Below are 18,714 nucleotides of genomic sequence, written 5' to 3'. Positions count from 1 at the left end.
CATTTAACACAGCAAAGATTGTGCTTTAGAGTAAGACTAAAACAATAAGAAAGTATAAAATCTAAGACAGTAACAATTGTATATTAAAATTAAGAATATATAATGAAAGAATATCTGACAGTTTATAGGCTAAATGTGAAATAATAAAGGTATTAGGAATTTCAAGCAGGTCTAATAAAAAATAAAGTAAAGGGAACATAGTGGGTTACTGTATACTGTTTAAAAAATATATAAAACAATAGAAATCAGCACAATATTCCAGAGCTTTAAATGTCATTAAAAACACACATTTTGGTATTTTTAGCATAAAATGTTATACATTAAAATATAATTATATATTTATAATTTTTTTTGTTCCACCAAATTGTAATAGGAGGATAAACAAACAATAAAAGCATGCAGGTTAGTTTGTTTGTCACTTTTCACTTATCCCCTCCCAATCATAATTTAAGGCCAACCGTATTGATATTTTAGATCTGCCAAAACCAGAACACACAGTGCCTGTCAAAAATGAAGAAAAAAATGCATAACTTGACATTGGACAAGTGGACAAGGAACCACTAAACAGAAGTGAAAAAGAAAATAATTACCTGTCTCTGTTTCGTGTGGAGCCAAAAATATGCAATTACTTCACATGCAAGAACAAATCACTGGTGCAAGGTCAAATAAAGAGTAAAGCTGAAAGAAACATTAGCGCAAAAATAATTGAATATTGACCTTAAATTATATGTTGGGGAATAGAGGTGATCAGCCCTGTATGACGGTTAGCCAAATAGCCTCAGCATCTGTGTAGAATTCCAATGAATATATATAAAGAAAGGACTCAAAGGGGCCCAGAAATAAACCTTGATGCACTCCAAACTATATTTCACTAATCTAAACTTTAAATCTATTACATTTCTACTAATGCTAACACATTGTTAAGATATCCACAATCCACATCAAAAAATAGGAAAGAAAAAAAATATATATGTTGGGTGAAAACTTTAGATATTGGCCAGAAAACATTAATTTGAGGAAAGATGGCCAAAATGTAATTAGCAAATTAGATAGTAATGATTCAAGTACATGAGTGGCTAATCGTGAAAACAGACTCAAGTTGGAGTTTATTATATTCCCTAAACTCCATGAGCACTACACTCCTCAATGTTTTTTTAGATTACCAGGCTCTGCACTCAAATATAAATGAAGTTGTAGTAAAACAAAGTATTTAAACCTTTATGGCAGGGGTCATTAACTGGCAGAACGTGGTTTGGATGTAGACCCAGCAAAGTGTTACAGCAGACCACTTTGAGTACTTGTGGGTGTGTGGGGGAGTTTGGAGATACTGCAGCAGAGATGATAAAAATATGACAAAACTTGGCTGTCGTTCATCAACTATAACTTTTTGAACATGGCCGAGTGTGGCTTCTGTAGCACATTTTCTGTTTTAGTTTAAGCCAATCACATGCACTTATTCTAAATTACTTTGATGAATAAAATAACTAATCGGAAAAGGAACTAGTTACATAGATTAAGATATTTAAAAAAGAAAAGGTTTTACAGGAACTTTGAATAGGTGTTTTGTAACTTATTATTGCTTGTTTAAACATTTTTTTCATCAGTGACTTTATACATTCAAATTCAAGACAAATGGCTTTTCTGACTCTATAAAACATGCTTAACCTGTTAATGGTAATGAAACAGCATTGTAAAACAAAACATAACCACAACCAATTGTCGTATTTAGAGCCATGAATGAACTATTGAAACATTAAAAAAATAACATAATCACTAGTCCAAGAACCAAATTTTATGTCTCTGGACTATAGATTTTATTTGAATACTCATGTATGAAGTTTATTTACAGGCCAAATCTGAGAAATTGTTGCTACTAACATCTAAAAGAAGTTGATAACCATAAATGGCTGAAGCCTTGGCTAACTTATATACTATGTTAAGTAAGTAGCTAATATTGTTCTTGTTTCTATTAAATTGAAAAATAATCTTGCACCAAAGTTTATCCCTCACATGTAAATTAGTATGCGAATCTATCGATTCCGTATAGCAATCAAAAATGAAGTTGAATTAAAACATGAACATGAATTAAAACAAAACCAAGATGGTCAAGAATATTTTTCTTTCTTTTCCTGTTATCACACCAAAACAAGTTCATGGTCATTAAACAGTCTATTCTCCTGGTGAAGGCTTCAGGTAAAGAAATGCAGTGAAAGCTACAGTACCAGCTTTCTTTCGAGATCTGTGCAGCTCGCCCTGTCATTAAACAACAATGACCTCTTTATAATAAACACACAGGCACGCCACCTGAGGCCCTACTCCTGCTTTTAATCGGAGAAGAAAAGTGGAAACAAGTGGAGGTTTTAAGAAAGAGTAAATGGAGTCTTGGATGTGTGTGTGAATCAGATAAGAGAATGGGTAAAAAAATAAAGGGAGAGAGAGAGAGAGAGAGAGAGAGAGAGAGAGAGAGAGAGAGAGAGAGAGAGAGAGAGAGAGAAAGAGAGAGACAAGAGGGCACAAGAGGGGAAGGAGGGTGAAACTCCAATAGTCTACCCCAAGGTCAAACACAGGTACCAACAGTGAAACCAGACAAAACACTGGTGAATGTGGAGAGAATAACAACCCTTTTATACCAATGGATCTCAAAATGGAGGTCAGTGAAGCAAAACCAGAGTCTGTCATTTTGATACACTGGTGGAAATCACAACCTTTTTCAATTTTTTCATGTTGAATGGAATATAATAAGAATTATTTTCTGTAAATGTGTATACGTCTGCTACTGCTGCTACAATACTACTACTACCACTTCTACTACTAATAATAACTAATAATAATAATAATGATAATAATAATAATTGTTGTATAATAATACTAATTATTACATATATTTAAAATCTAGTAAAGCTAGATTGACCCCCAAGCTTCATTTGGGGTTTTTAGTTTTTAAGGATTTCAGAACACTGCTATGATCTAAATAATCCATCATGAATAATACAGCTGATTGCAAAAATTTGCACACCCTTCCTTTTTAAATGTATCGTAAATTGTTGTTCTGTTTAAGGTACAGCTGTTTTCTTCTGATCTCCAATGAACTGGTTTAGAGCGTGGAGCCTTTTTATGCTTTTTTCTTTCGTCAATGAGTAAACTGTAAAATGAGTCAAAGAGACTTAATCCTTTTAAACCATTATATACAACATATACAATTTACCATTATATTATATATAAACAAATATAAATTAACTAGTGACAAATTTCTCAAACATTTTAAAGCCAGAAATGGATTTAATTTATGACCATAATCTATTTAAAAACATTAGGCTAATTATCTAAATATGCATAAGTAATATAATGGCTAGTTTTTGGAACCCTAGAGCTTTATCTAGTTTTTGTTATTCCTGAACTTTAAATTGATAAATCACAGGAGTTTGACATTTGCAGTATGTTTAAGTGAACAGTCAAATAAACGAAAAAAAAGAAAAAAGAAAAAAAAAAGGTGATAACCCTTGATAATACTATAAAACAAGGTAACAATTTTTTCAATAAACATACTATGCTTCATGGATCACACTTTGAGAAGATAAATAAGTGTTTAAATGCATGGATAATCTTTTAGAAATAAAGGAAACAAACTGTAGATTTCTATTTGGAGTATTGTACTGTTTTCATTACTGTACTATATTTGAAAAGGTCCTTGGTGTCAAATTTTTATTATCTTTTACTTTAAAGCTACAATTATGTAATGAGCAGTATAAAGTGCAATTATTATACTTCTGTACCCTTTATGGTTCTACTGCACTGACATGAATAAGTGCAGTTTAACTACAGATAGCATAAGCAAGCTTGGTTATAAAAAATATCTGTTGAATAGGAGTGCAGTATTTAGTTTGTATGCTATATATTTAAATGAAAATACAAAAAAAAAAAGCTAAAATGTTTAGGAAGTAAAAGGTGAATTTGTTATAACATTTTCAAATACAGTAATTTATGATAAAAGCGAGCAACCACTTATAGCATACCAGTGTTGATCTTGATGTGAAATGAGACCCTGATGTATCTTGAAAGCATGGAAAATAATAGTCCACCTTCTTCTTAGGGTTTAAACAAATCCTTAAATTATGTTGGTAGTTAGACATTATAAATCAGACCATTTCAGCTCATGGCATGAGAAAGGGAAAAATTCCACATATGCCAGAGTTTGTTTATAGATTTCTTTAAACTTAAAAAAGCACTGTGAGTGGCAGGGAACTTAAGAAAAGTGCCTGTTAAGTCCATCAGCACTACTGTGAGAGCACTCTAATTGGCGTGTGGTTGTGTCGGGAATAACTGGGTTGATTTGAAGCAGTTGAGAGATGGGCGGAAAGACAGTAACCTTCCTTCAGCTCTGCAGGGAATGAGCTATGAAGCACTCCTATTTACTCCCTTCTTGTGTGCACAGATCAACAGATTTCCGTGTTTTATGCATCACGGCAAATGAAAGAGACACATGATTAATGTTCGCCCCTTCTTTTTTTTCAAGCACCATTACAAACTCGGCCTCCTTACACGCATTCTCTCAGCATGCCGAAGCAAAAAACAAGCTTCCTTAAAAGAAGATATTAAAGTCAAATACGCCGATGCTTGTACCGAATAAAATGCCTCATGTGTTGGCACAATATCAGATGATTGTGGGGCTTCATGGAAGAGGAATGAACTCTGCAGGAAGCAATTACAGGCAGGCAGTAAAAAGAAAATAAAAATGATCCATTCAGAAAAACCAAATGTTTCAGACAAGTCTAAATGTTTTGGATTTTCTTTTTTTCCTTGCTTAACAGAAAAGATATGGTTAGCAAATATTAGCATGTGCGACTCATAGAAGCGGCAAGCTTTCTGTAGTATAATTGAATGTAAAAATAGCATAATGAAGCCATACTTTCATTTTCTGTAAAACATGTAATTAACACATTGTCCTATTTTTTCCCTTTAAGCTGGGCCTAGTCATGTATTTTTTGTAAACATATATATATACATATATACATATATATATATATATATATATATATATATATATATATATATATATATATATGCTTGGTCTGGTCTATGGCTACATTCATTCATTCATCTGTTTGTTTATTTCAAGTTCACTTCATTATACATTACATTGACACTTATTTTTATTTATAGTTGACTTTATTTTCTTAATGACATTTAAAGTACATTGGAATTATTTAAAGTTTACATTATATTTAAATATAAAACATAATAAATGTGAATATATTTAAATATAAAGGTGATTTCTAATGTATCACTCACCTACAGTACTAATCAGGATGTAAAGCTAGTCTTGAGAAATCAAGTGATACATGGGGAGTTGATTATTTAACTACAGCTCACTGTGAGGATGAACATTAACATGTATATATTACCAGCACTGTGAGCACATTTGAGATCACTATAGCTTTTAATGACATTAAAATGCATTTAAACGGAAAGTACAGCAAGACCAGTAACATCTGAAAAACACATTGTCTTTTTACCATTTTTAAATAATTCTACCATGTTTATGAAACGTTTCTAACACTACTCTTTTGTGATCCTTTTTTATTCTTCTTCCAGTGTCTTTCACAGTTTAATAAGTAGGTTTTTTTTTTTAGCCATAACTTTGTCACTAAGGATTTTTTTCAGAGGTTTTTAATCTGGTTTAGATCAGCACTTTTGGCTGGCCATTTTATTATTTGAATATTCTTAGCTTCAGGGAACCTATTTCACAGTGTTATAGGGCATTGTCCTGCAGGAAAATTGTCGACTGATTAGGAGATGCTCACAGGGAAGGAGCCACAGGTTGCCAAAATAAGTTTTAATAAACATTTGCATTTACCCTGCTATATAGCTGTATAAGAGACATCCCCTAAACCATGGCATTTCCTCCTGCACTTTAATGACTCCTTCATGCACTTTGGGTTGTGATAGAAGGGTATCTGCAAGAGTGAAAAGGAATATTTATAGGACGATGGTAAGACCTATTATGTTGTATGCTTTTGAGACAGTGGATTGAGTAAAAGACAGCAGATGGAGCTGGAGGTAGCAGAGCTGAAGATCTTGAGGTTTTCATTGGGAGAGACGACGATGGACAGGATTAGAAATGAGTTTATTAGAGGGACAGCGCATGTAGGACATTTTGGAGACAAGGTGAGTGAGGGCGAGATTAAGATGGTTTGGACATGTGCAGAGGAGGGACATGGGGTGTATCGGTAGGAGAATGCTGAGAATGGAGCCACCAGGAAGGAGGAAAAGAGGAAGGTTTATGGATGTGGTGAGGGAAGACATGCAGGTAGTTGGGTTTAAAGAAGCAGATGTAGAGGACAGGGGGGTATGGAGACAGATGATCCCTGTGGCAACCCCTAATGGGAGCAACCGAAAGAAGAAGAATTATTATTATTTATGTAAGTACTTTTCATATAAAATAAAATACAATTAAGCTTTTTCTGAGGCAGTCCCATCAGCTTAAAGTCCTGTTAGCATTCAGAAACCTTTTTATACACAGGAGCAAAGGTAGGCGATGCCGCTTGTGGAGAGGTGGCTTTTGGAGGTTGAGTGGCTTCCATAACCTCAGACTTGTTGGTCTCTGTTGGAGTCATAGGTGGTTCAGAAATGACTGTTTCTTCTTGGCTTTTCACCAGTGTTTTCTCCTGCTCAGTCCTCTGTTGGTTTTTCTCCATTGGTGAGATGCAGAAAAGAAACTGGACTCAGTCTTTTATAGTGCTTTTTTCTAAATGGTTTTAAATGTTCATAAATTATAATAAAGAAATATTCAAGCAAAAGCACTAAAACATCTATAAATGAAGTAGTACAGTAGTACAGTGCATTTTGTCTTCGGGACAATGAACGCCTTAAGCACCTTAAAACAAGATTCGTTCAATGTGTTTCAGTAAAATAAATATGATACAACTGTGTGTTTCTGTTGAACATTATTTTCTTTATTCGCTGCAGACTTTGTGGCTTCCTCTTTCTTTTGCAGCATGTCCCTCACTGTAGGAATCCAAATATGAGATACCCTTTACATTTGCCCCACGTTTGCTCTGACTGGCAAGTCTAGAAAAAAATGCACAAAGATCTTTCATTAAACCGAGATAAAATAATAGCATATACATCAACAGATGAAAAGAGATTTGTTTCTTTTTATCTTTGTAGTCTCCTTGTATTCATATTGTGGGCCTTTAAACACCCAAAAGACCTAAGACACATGTTCACGGTGTTTACAAAAATAATTACTGAATAAAAAAAACCTTGTGATTTGTTCTACCTTATCACTTTTAACCACTGCCACAGGTATGATTGTAAGCTCCGCCTCCTGGTTTTTACCTGGTTTTGATGTGTGCTTTGTGGGGATACAACAGCCAAAACAAGGTCACTTTGTTTAGGCACTGAAGGAGAAGGATTACTGTGGGATATTAAACACCCTAAGTGCCTCAAAACAAAGCAAGTAAAAAAAAAAAAAATAACTCTGACTGACTGTTTTACCTTCTTTTTTTGTTCTCTACAGACTTTCTGGCGTTCTCTACCATCTTCTGCTGCATTTTATCTATAGGAGGGATGCAAAAGAGGAGCTTATCTTCTCTATTGGGTCGCTTTTGCTCTGACTAAGTTTGGGAATGAGCACGTAGTTTCAAAGCAGACTAGAAGAAATGTATAATAAATAGCACAAGCCACAATAATGCAGCATCTAAATCTCTTTGTAGTCATAAACAGATATAATTGAATGTATATTAAGAAACATTTTAAAAGTTTTAAATATATACTGTAAAAATATATTTTTCATTTTTCCATTTTCATGTCACTACCAAAACACAAAATATTTTCATTTATTGGTTCAGCATGTTTTTATCCAAACATTTTGACCAGTAAATGAGAATGAATCCCTGCCCCTCATTGGTGACTTGTTTAAACCCATCATTTTGAAGAAAACATACTCCAAAGTGTCAAGATGTTTCCCATCTGCTACTATACCATCATGTGTTCACTTGATCGCTACACTTGATTTACATGAACTTTTAATTAGCACTTGTGTATAAACTCGACATACACAATACTCTTTGTCCTACATTTACCTTTCAGGTATTTCATTTTTTCACGTTCATGAGCATGTTAAGGTTTTACATTTGCATTTAAAATAAAACCGTCTGCAATGCATTTGCCTTACAAACCACATTGTCTGAAAGTTTCACAGTGTGTAACTTTCAGAAACACTATCAATTAAAGCACATGCATTTACATTTCGAATCTTAGTAGTTAAGAACATTAAATGAATAACAAATACATTATAAGGCTACTGTACATTAAGCCTGCATAATAAGAAGTATTTCATGTCAGGTCAATTCAGAAAAGCCTCAGTCTCCAGTGTTTTGTATTGTTTTAAGATTTATAATCATACCTTTGATATCACCCAAATGAGGATGGGTTCCCCTTTTGAGGCTAATTCCTCTCAAGATTTTTTTCCTCATTCATCTAATGGAGTTTTTCCTTACCAGAGTCGCCCCAGGCTGCATCAGTGATTCACATAATTCACTTTAATTCTTAAGTTCTTTAAAGCTGCTTTGAGACAATGTCCATTGTAAAAAGTGTTATAGAAATAAGCTTGAACTTATGACCACTTTATACTTACCACCAAGTGCAGAGTTCAGGAGTTAAATTTCCCATCTGTATCATTTCTCTAACCTATTTATTAGATAAGCTACTGTATGTCATATTATTACAATTTTGTGATTCCGACATACAAGTCTTTATAACCTACAGCAAGTCACATGAATGACAAAAGTATCTGCTGCTTGTAGTAATGTCTTTATAAAAACACTTATATTAGTGATAAGTAGCCCAGTGAGTACCTCTACTAGGTAAAATGGTGTCTATATAGCAGTGGTGGGCCGTCAGGGCCAGCAAGGCCTTCTTCTGCTGGCCTAAACACTATCAGAAGCACTGACCTAAATTTACAACCTAAAATCTAATATTTGTTCCATGAAATTGTATTATTTATTCCCAACAGTTTATTTTCTTCATTTCGTAGTGTTTCTTTTGGCTGCACTGCTTCCAGTACGTGTATGTGGATTTAGATTTTTTTCGTCCATTCAGATTGCAGCCTCTACGTGCTGCCATGTCAATATAATCTGCCCAGGGCCTTCAAAATCAGTGGTGCTGGCCAATGTACCCTAGACCAGTGGTCCCTGACCTTTTTTGCGCCACGGACCGGATTAATGTCAGACAATATTTTCACGGACTAGTTTAATGTCAGACAATATTTTCACGGACTGGCCTTTAAGGTGTGGCGGATAAATACAACAAAATAAAATGATACGACCGGCATAAAAACTGTATTTTCTATATATAATAATAAACGTGAATCCACCGTGTTGTTTTTTGTTAATTTTGCTAGCTTGGGGGTTTCAATTTAGCGGTAATGTATTATGTGTTAGCCGCCGGAGCAGCCCTTTTAAGAAGGTAGCGGATGTAGTTAAGACATGTGACCGAGGCAAGCATCTTGACATGCATCAAGAGTGAGTCATAGACAGATGTGGTGGAGAGAATCCGGTAATTTTCCAAAATAAAACATCAGTCAGAATTAGATAATAAATAAAACGGAAATTATGTAAGTTATGTATTCTTTTTGTGCGGTCTGGTACCAATTGACCTACAAACCAGTGCCAGTCTGCACAGAACGAAACCATAAAAAATATTTGGGGTTGGGGACCACTGCCTTAGACTATATTAGCAAAAGGTCTGTTTCTTTAACCAATCAGATTTTAAATTCACCTCACAGGGTCAGATTGCTGGCCCAGAATAGCGTCAGCAGTTTTCTGTCCTCTGAATAGTTGGTCAGAGGGAAACTGTTACAGCCAAATTTGACTAGCAAACACATGCACACATTAATACATCTAAGTTAGACTTTTTTATGCCCACAATCGCCGAACGGAAGTAGACAAATTGATTTGGTTTTGAAAATTCTTAAAAATCCATTATAATGAAAAGCTAGACATCATGATGAGAGGTCGGCCAACCCCGAAGCTAGCTAGCTTGTCTCAGCCTGGGAAATGGTTTGTTTGCCATTTCCAGACGAGTGCCTACGAGCTGTACCACTGGCTTACAGCCTCTGAGGAGCGTTCTAAATTATAACTATGCATCTCTGGTGAGTAGGTTGTGTTTTATTTAAATTGTTTATGTTTTTGTCATGTTATTAGACAAATACTGATTCTAAACTGCTCCAGATGATGTAGGTGGCACATTTGCGGTTGTAGTGTGTAGTTAGGTTTGGAGTTGTCTTAACTGGGTTTCATGCTTTAGTAAAATGGTATTCACCCTCCATATGTGAAATGCCTCTCTCTCTGTAATGCCACACGTTGTTATATTGCGTTTTTGTATACTACTGATGGTTTCTATAATTGTGATGTGATAGTGGTGGTATTAAGAGGTGGATTAAGTCCCCACTGAAGGCCAAGGTACCAAATGCATGGCCCGCCACTGTCATATAGTACAGTAGATACCAGACTTAGAATGCTGGTTATTTATAATATTGATTTGCTTATATAAAATGTATAATGTTGTCTAGCAAACTTACTCTTACCTTAAAATCATCATAAAATCATCTTTCATCAAACACATACAATAGAATTAATAATTATTTTGTGTGATGTGTCAGACTGTATAATGGTTGTATATGTATGGTTGTATAACAAGTACAAACATAAATGCATGATTATACTTTGTATTATTTTAAAAGGTTATACAGTAATAATATAATATACAGTAATGTAAATGTTAATTCAGCTGCCAGCATTAAAAGCACAGTGGCCACATCAGTACATTTACTGCAAATGACTTTATTGTTGAACCGGATCTAAATCATGTTGTGCCAACATTTCACATTGTTGCATAGCAACAGCGGGGCAAAATAACCCTAATGCACTGAAAGCAGGGCGACGATTCAGTGTTCATTTCTCTCTTCTGGATAAAACACTCCTGACAAACCCCAAGAGGGACGGAGAAAGTAAAATCATGAGTAATGATCTCGTGGCAAAAAAGACAGCTTTATAGCAGGAACCAGATGGAAATTTCAATTTAGGCGAGATAAATAAATAACAGAAAGCAATGATTGTAAAATTGCATATAAAGTGTGAGCACATGGTAGTGGAGGGGGAACAGACATTTGGCTTATTTTCTTTTTTTATTATTATTATTTGCCATAAGCTGCATTGCATGTTCTGCATGCAGTACAAACACGATGGAAAATGACAAATTAGATTGCAGTATCATTTTCATTGTTTGATTGTATCAAATATATGATACATGACCAGAAAAATAATGGCAAGGACAAAAAGAATACAAATAGACCAAAAGAATGGACCAAAAGCAAAGACAACACATAACAGCATCGAAAAGATTAACCAATTAATACTAATCCTGAGCTAAATTAATCAGTTATTCGACTTCTTAAAAACATTTCCTTTTTAATGCCCATGTTGTTCTATTGGTTAGAGATGTTGAAACTAATTTTTTATGATTGAAATTAATTCATGAGCAGTACATAGTGCATAGGTAGCATTGTGCACTATGTATTATTCCTTACATTAGTATGGAAAAAGTAGTTTGAATGTGCTGTTTAAATAAGTATATATCTTCATATGGTATAACTGATTGTTCAGAAAGGTTTGCAGGGCATCTGATTCAGATAAAATAGATGATGCATGGAAATTGTGATCATGTAGGAAGTAAAAGAAAATCAACTAAAAAGCTTCACATTTATCCAATTACTTGTGGATTAAAAACCATGTTAATCCATTGCACTGTGGAGTGCTTTTCTGTCTTCCTTGGTATCTGTCGGTTTAGTGTTGCAGTGGTTTAACTTACAGTAGGCTACTTTTTTTGTTTGTTAGTACATCATGTGTTAACAAAGTTCTAAAAAAAAACTATTTGCAGGTCGAAACAAATAATGACTGTGTGCCTTTGCCCTGAAAAAAAAAGTTGAAACCTTTATAGAATTTGTATTGTTTTAATAGTATAATGGAAATTGTATTAGTTTGAATGAAAACTGCAATGCTTCCTGTGGGTTTCTACTAGTTATATGTTGCGCCAAGTGGATATCTTTAGGGACCAATTGAACACCTTTGAAAACTTGAAGACCACATGAAGGTAGTACCTTAGTGGTTAAGGCATTGGCCTTTATATCCGAAGGGTATAAGCTTAATTCCCAGCCACACCAAACTGCCACTTCTGAGTCAGGCTCTTAACCCCATAGCTTCTCAGTAGTATGAATGAGATAAATTTAAGTCACTCTGGATGAAGGTGACTGCCAAATGACTAAAATGTAAATGCTGTATCTAGAAAACACCAATGCATCAAGGTTCCAATAAGTTTTGACCAGGTTTCTTAGGTTTGATAATTATGTCAATGATTTACAAAAACACACTGAGTAATGTAATGGTTTTAACTGCTGATGGTATGTTATAGTATTTTTAGTGGATTTTTTTTTTTTTTTTTTTTTTCGAATAGTGATTTTAAAAACAATCCTGGTAGAATTTCAATTTCTATTTTATAGATGAGCTACCTGGTACCATTACCAAACTCAGATTTAACCCTGACAAATGTTGCCTCTCTCCTGAGTCTATACACTCTTCTCTGTATACTCGTTATAGCATTTGTTAGGAAAGTGATAAAAAGGGTGTGGAAGTGTGGAGGATAGAGTAGGTTTTAGTGTAACCCCACAAATAATGCCAAAGGACATTTCGTACGGATCTTTCAAACGAGTCCATGTATGAACAGACAAAACAAAATTAATGTATTAGAAAATACAAAAAATTCATAACTATATGTCTGTAATAAACTTTTTTTAATCTAGTTTACATTTCACCATTTATAGACTGGTTTGATATAGATTAAGGATGAAAAAAGTTCACATGCAATGTTTACATAGCTGTTATTTCTACATTTGGCTTTCTATCCGGTGTTTCCAAGGGCATTGTGGAGAAACATAATCCAGGTTTAGACACCCATTTCAGATACAGTACATATAATGGTACAGAGGTACATTATTAAAGAATTTTAAGCTACAGTAACCTAAAATGTGTTAACTGCTAGTGATTACAGGCAAATGTTATGCAAGATCAGTCCAGAGAATGGCATTAGGACAGCTACAAACCAATCTAAGCCCAGTTTTGGAGCAGCGGTGCAGCATAAATATACATTCCTTATTTAATAAGCATAAAAACATCTATTGTGTAAAGTATCAAGATGTTGCACACAGTTACAAATTAAAGAGCTAAAAGTGTTGGTAAATATTTACATAAAAGCAGTTCTGATAGTGGTTCCCTGCCCAAATTAGAAGATCATATAAATGCACTTTTTTAAAGTGTTAACACTTTCAAATAATTTATTTTATAACAAATTACACAAAATTATACAAGAAATCCAAAAAGATTCCCTAAAATAATTTCCAGAATGTTTATACTATACCATATTAATTTCACAGATTGCCTGATTGACATACAGGGCACGGTTCATCTGTAGTGTTCAAAGTTGCCTCTTCACTGCATTTTATAACCTTGAAATATAAATGGCTGTATTTCATAATAGGATGCAGTAAATACAATCTAATTAAATGACTACTTGGAAATTGTGCTATATAAATAGTATATCATCAGTTCTATTATTTTGTACCACTGCTGGGTGGAGTTTGCGATAAGTCAAATGAGAAATGTGTAACATCTGTACAAAATGTCCTTTGTGAGCACTATAGTGGTGTTATACTAAAACCTGCCCCTTTTTCCTCACTTCCACACCCTGGTTAACACATTCTGATGTAAAGGCATGCTGGGAATTGTCTTTCCCTCCAGCAGCTGGAATGAGCATATGGATGAGTGCTGATACAGTAGACTCAAGAGAGATGCAAGGTTTTCCAGTGTTAAATCTGAGTTTGTAAGTGCTACTAGATAGCTCACCTATAATAGAGATTAGCATGCCTTGGGTTCAGACATATTTCACAGGTAATTTTTTTTTGTACATGAAGCTGATTGACCTAAAGAGATGTTAATGGGAAGGCTGATGGGAGAATTCAAGTACTTTTATGGATTCACACAGTGAGAGTACAATTATGGGTTCATGTGGAGAGCTACAGGCTCACACTCGATCAGTGCACTCAGTTAATTGGTCCTATGTTTTTCCCAAGGGCGACTTTCACTTCCCTTGGGTCATTTCCATGTACATACAAAATGTGAATATTTTTTTTTTAGTTTATTTTTTTTTACTAAAGCCAACCTAGAGTAAGTAAGTGAGAACACTGCAACACACATACACACTAGTGTGTGTATAAAACACATGATAAGTCTTGCAAAAAAAAAAAAAAAAGTTTCTATTTAAAAAATCTAGAGCACAGGATGGAGTCAATGCAAATAGATTCATTTGTCACTTAGTGTTATTTATGTGAGTGAACAGCATGAATGCATTATCAGAATAATTGTGTGTTTGAATGTGTTAGATATGCCTAAGCTTGTTATTTTTAACAATAAAGACAAAATAAAGCCATTATATATATATATATATATATATATATATATATATATATATATATATATATATATATATATATATATATATATATATATATATATAAACCCAAATCCAAAAAAGTTGGTACACTGTACAAATTGTGAATAAAAACAGAATGCAATGATGTGAAAGTTTCAAATTTCAATATTTTATTCCGAATACAACATAGATGACATATCAAATGTTTAAACTGAGACAATGTATCATTTTAAGGGAAAATAAGTTCATTTTTTATTTAATGGCATCAACACATCCACTGTGGCATCCACTCTTCTTTTTTATAACAGTCTGCAAACATCTGGGGACTGAGGAGACAAGTTGCTTAAGTTTAGGAATATGAATGTGGTATCATTCTTGTCTAATACAGGCTTCTAGTTGCTCAACTGTCTTAGGTCTTCTTTGTCACATCTTCCTCTTTATGATGCGCCAAATGTTTTCTATGGGTGAAAGATCTGGACTGCAAGCTGGCCATTTCAGTACCCGGATCCTTCTTCTACGTAGCCATGATGTAATTGATGCAGAAAATGCAAGGTCTTCCCTGAAAGAGACGACATCTGGATGGGAGCATATGTTGTTCTAGAGCTGGAATATACCTTTCAGCATTGAGGATGCCTTTCCAGATGTGTAAGCTGCCCATGTCACACACACTCATGCAACCCCATACCATCAGAGATCCAGGCTTCTGAACAGAGCGCTGATAACAACTTGGTTTGTCCCTGTCCTCTTTAGTCTGGATGACATGGCGTCCCAGTTTTCCAAAAAGAACTTAAAATTTTGATTCGTCTGACCACAGAACAGTTTTCCACTTTGCCACAGTCGATTTTAAATGAGCCTTGGCCCAGAGAAAATGCCTGCACTTCTGGATCATGTTTAGATATGTCTTCTTTTTTGACATATAGAGTTTTAGCCGGCAAGGGTGTGGCACAGTGGACCGTGCTGTGTTTTCCATTACAGTAGCATTCCTGTATGTGATGCAGTGCCATTTAAGGGCCCCAAGATCACGGGCATCCAGTATGGTTTTCCTGCCTTGACCCTTACGCACAGAAATTGTTCCAGATTCTCTTAATCTTTGGATGATATTATGCACTTTAGATGCTTACTTCAATCTCTTTGCAATATTTCTCTGAGAAACTCCTTTCTGATATTGCTCCACTATTTTTTGCCGCAGCATTGGGGGAATTGGTGATCCTCTGCACATCTTGACTTCTGAGAGACACTGCCACACTGAGAGGCTCTTTTTATACCCAATCATGTTGCCAATTGACCTAATAAGTTGCAAATTGGTCCTCCACCTGTTCCTTATATTTACATTTAACTTTTCCGGCCTCTTATTGCTACCTGTCCCAACTTTTTTGGAATGTGTAGCTCTCATGAAATCCAAAATGAGCAAAATGGCATGACATTTCAAAATGTCTCACTTTCAACATTTGATATGTTATTTTTATAAAATATATATATAAAATATAAGTTTATGAGATTTGTAAATTATTGCATTCCTTTTTTAATTACAATTTGTACAGTGTCCCAACTTTTTTGGAATCAAATTTGTACACACACACACACACACACACACACACACACACACACACACACACACACACACACACACACACATATATATATATATATATATATATATATATATATATATATATATAATTATTATCATTATGTTTCTTTACCTAAATACAGTGGGTTAGTGTTCACATTGTCAACTTGGATATTATATTAATTAAAAACAAGGTTAGATGTTTTAATTCAGCATTCATATAATCTTTGTTGGAAGTGACCATGGAAGCGTTACTTGTGTTAATATTGAAAGATTGGTAGTAGGTTAGTAAGTCTATTGATCCAGAGACCAAGTATGTCTACAGACCTGAAACCTATTGAGCATCTGTGGGGCATCCTCAAATAGAAGGTGGAGAAGCACCATGTGTCTAACATGCAGCAGCTCTGTGATGTCATTATGGAGTAGTGGTGAGGATCCCAGCAACAACCTGTGCAGCGCTGGTGAATTCTGGTGAATTCCATGCCAAGGAGGATTAAGGACGATTTGACATGTTTACTTAGGGTGTACTTACTTTTGTTACGAGTTATTTAGACAATAATGGCCGTATGTTGAGTTATTTTCAAAAAACACTAAATCTATACTGCTATACAAGCTGCACATGGACTACTCTAAAATATATCCAAGTTTCATTTCTATAGTATTGTCCCTTGATGAAGATATACTAAAATGGTTGCTGAAATGTGAGGGGTGTACTCACTTTTGAGATACTGTATATTTTCAGTAGTTATTGTTTGTGATATCAGAGGGGCTCAAGTCAAGTCAAGTCAAGAAGCTTTTATTGTCATTTCAACCATATATAGCTAATGCAGTACACAGTGAAATGAAACAACGTTCCTCCTGAACCCAGGTGCTACATAGAACAACATAAAACAAACAGTACAGAACAGAAGAACACAGGGCCGAGAACTAAGATCCTCGCCACATAAAGGGCATGTGTGCAGCTGGTGCAAACAGTGCAAAAGACAACACAAGACAGTGCAAGACAACACAGGACAGTGCAGGACAATACACAAAATATAAAATTAAAAATAGAAATAGCTCCGCCAGTAAAACCTGTCGTAACAGAATAAGGTGCAGTGTAAACAGAAAAATGTAAACAGAATTTGTGCAATTCAGCAGTAGCAGCAATCAAAAATAGAGTTAACAGTAACCAAAGGATTTGGACAGAATATTGTGCAAAATAACAAGTCCCGGAATCAGCAACAGACGGCATGTAAACATTTTGCGATCGTGAAAAATGTGATTGGTATTGAAAACCTGGGTGAACGAAGTGTATGATGGGTGTTGAGTCCGGTTTGTGCGGATCAGTCACACAGTTGTGTGTAAGTGTGTGTGTGTGTGTGTGTGTGTGTGTGTGTGTGTGTGTGTGTGTGTGTGTGTGTGTGTGAGAGAGAGTTCAGTTCAGTTCTTTGTTGAGGAGCCTGATGGCTTGCGGGAAAAAACTGTTGCACAGTCTGGATGTGGCGGCCCGAATGCTTCGGAACCGTTTCCCTAATGGTAGGAGTGTGAAAAGTGTGTGTGACGGGTGTGTGTGATCATCCACAATGCTGTATGCTTTGCGGATGCAGCGTGTAGTGTAGATGTCCATGATAGAGGGGAGAGAGATTCCGATGATCTTCTCAGCTGTCCTCACTATCCTCTGTAGAGTCTTGCGGTCCGAGACGGTGCAGTTTCCAAACCAGGCAGTGATGCAGCTGCTCAGGATGCTCTCAATGGTCCCTCTGTAGAACATGGACAGGATGGGGGGAGGGAGATGAGCTTTCCTCAGCCTTCTCAGGAAGTAGAGACGCTGCTGGGCTTTCTTGGTGATGGAGCTGGTGTTAAGTGACCAGGTGAGCTTGTCCGCCAGATGAACACCAAGGAATTTGGTGCTCTTGACGATCTCCACTGAGGATCCAGCGATGATCAGTGGAGAATGGTCACTCTGTGTTCTCCTGAAGTCAACAACCATCTCTTTAGTTTTGTCAACATTTAGAGACAGGTTGTTGGCTCCACACCAGGCTGTTAACCGTTGCACCTCCTCTCTGTATGCTGACTCGTCGTTCTTGCTGATTAGACCCACCACGGTCGTGTCATCGGCAAACTTGATGATGTGATTCGAGCTGTGCATTGGTGCACAGTCGTGTTTCCGATCCGGACTGACTGAGGTCTTCCAGACAGGAAGTCCAGGATCCAGTTGCAGAGGGAGGTGTTCAGGCCCAGTAGGCTCAGCTTCTCGATCAGGTGCTGAGGAATGATTGTGTTGAATGCTGAACTGAAGTCTATGAACAGCATCCTTACATAAGAGTCCTTGTTATCCAGATGGGTGAGGGCCAGATGAAGGGTTGTGGAAATAGCATCGTCCGTGGAGCGGTTTGGACGATATGCGAACTGCATGGGGTCCAGTGCGGGTGGAAGCTGGGTCTTTATGTGCCTCATGACGAGCCTCTCGAAGCACTTCATCATGATGGGTGTGAGTGCAACGGGACGATAGTCATTGAGGCAGGAGACAGAAGACTTTTTTGGCACAGGAATGATGGTCGTCGTCTTGAGGCACATAGGAACAGTGGCGCTGCTCAGGGAGATGTTGAAGATGTCAG

The sequence above is a fragment of the Silurus aristotelis genome, assembly GCF_946808225.1.
Source record: "Silurus aristotelis genome assembly, chromosome: 9".
NCBI lineage: Eukaryota > Metazoa > Chordata > Actinopteri > Siluriformes > Siluridae > Silurus > Silurus aristotelis.
The sequence above is the reverse complement of the archived record's forward strand: the minus strand, read 5'-3'. Positions refer to the sequence as shown.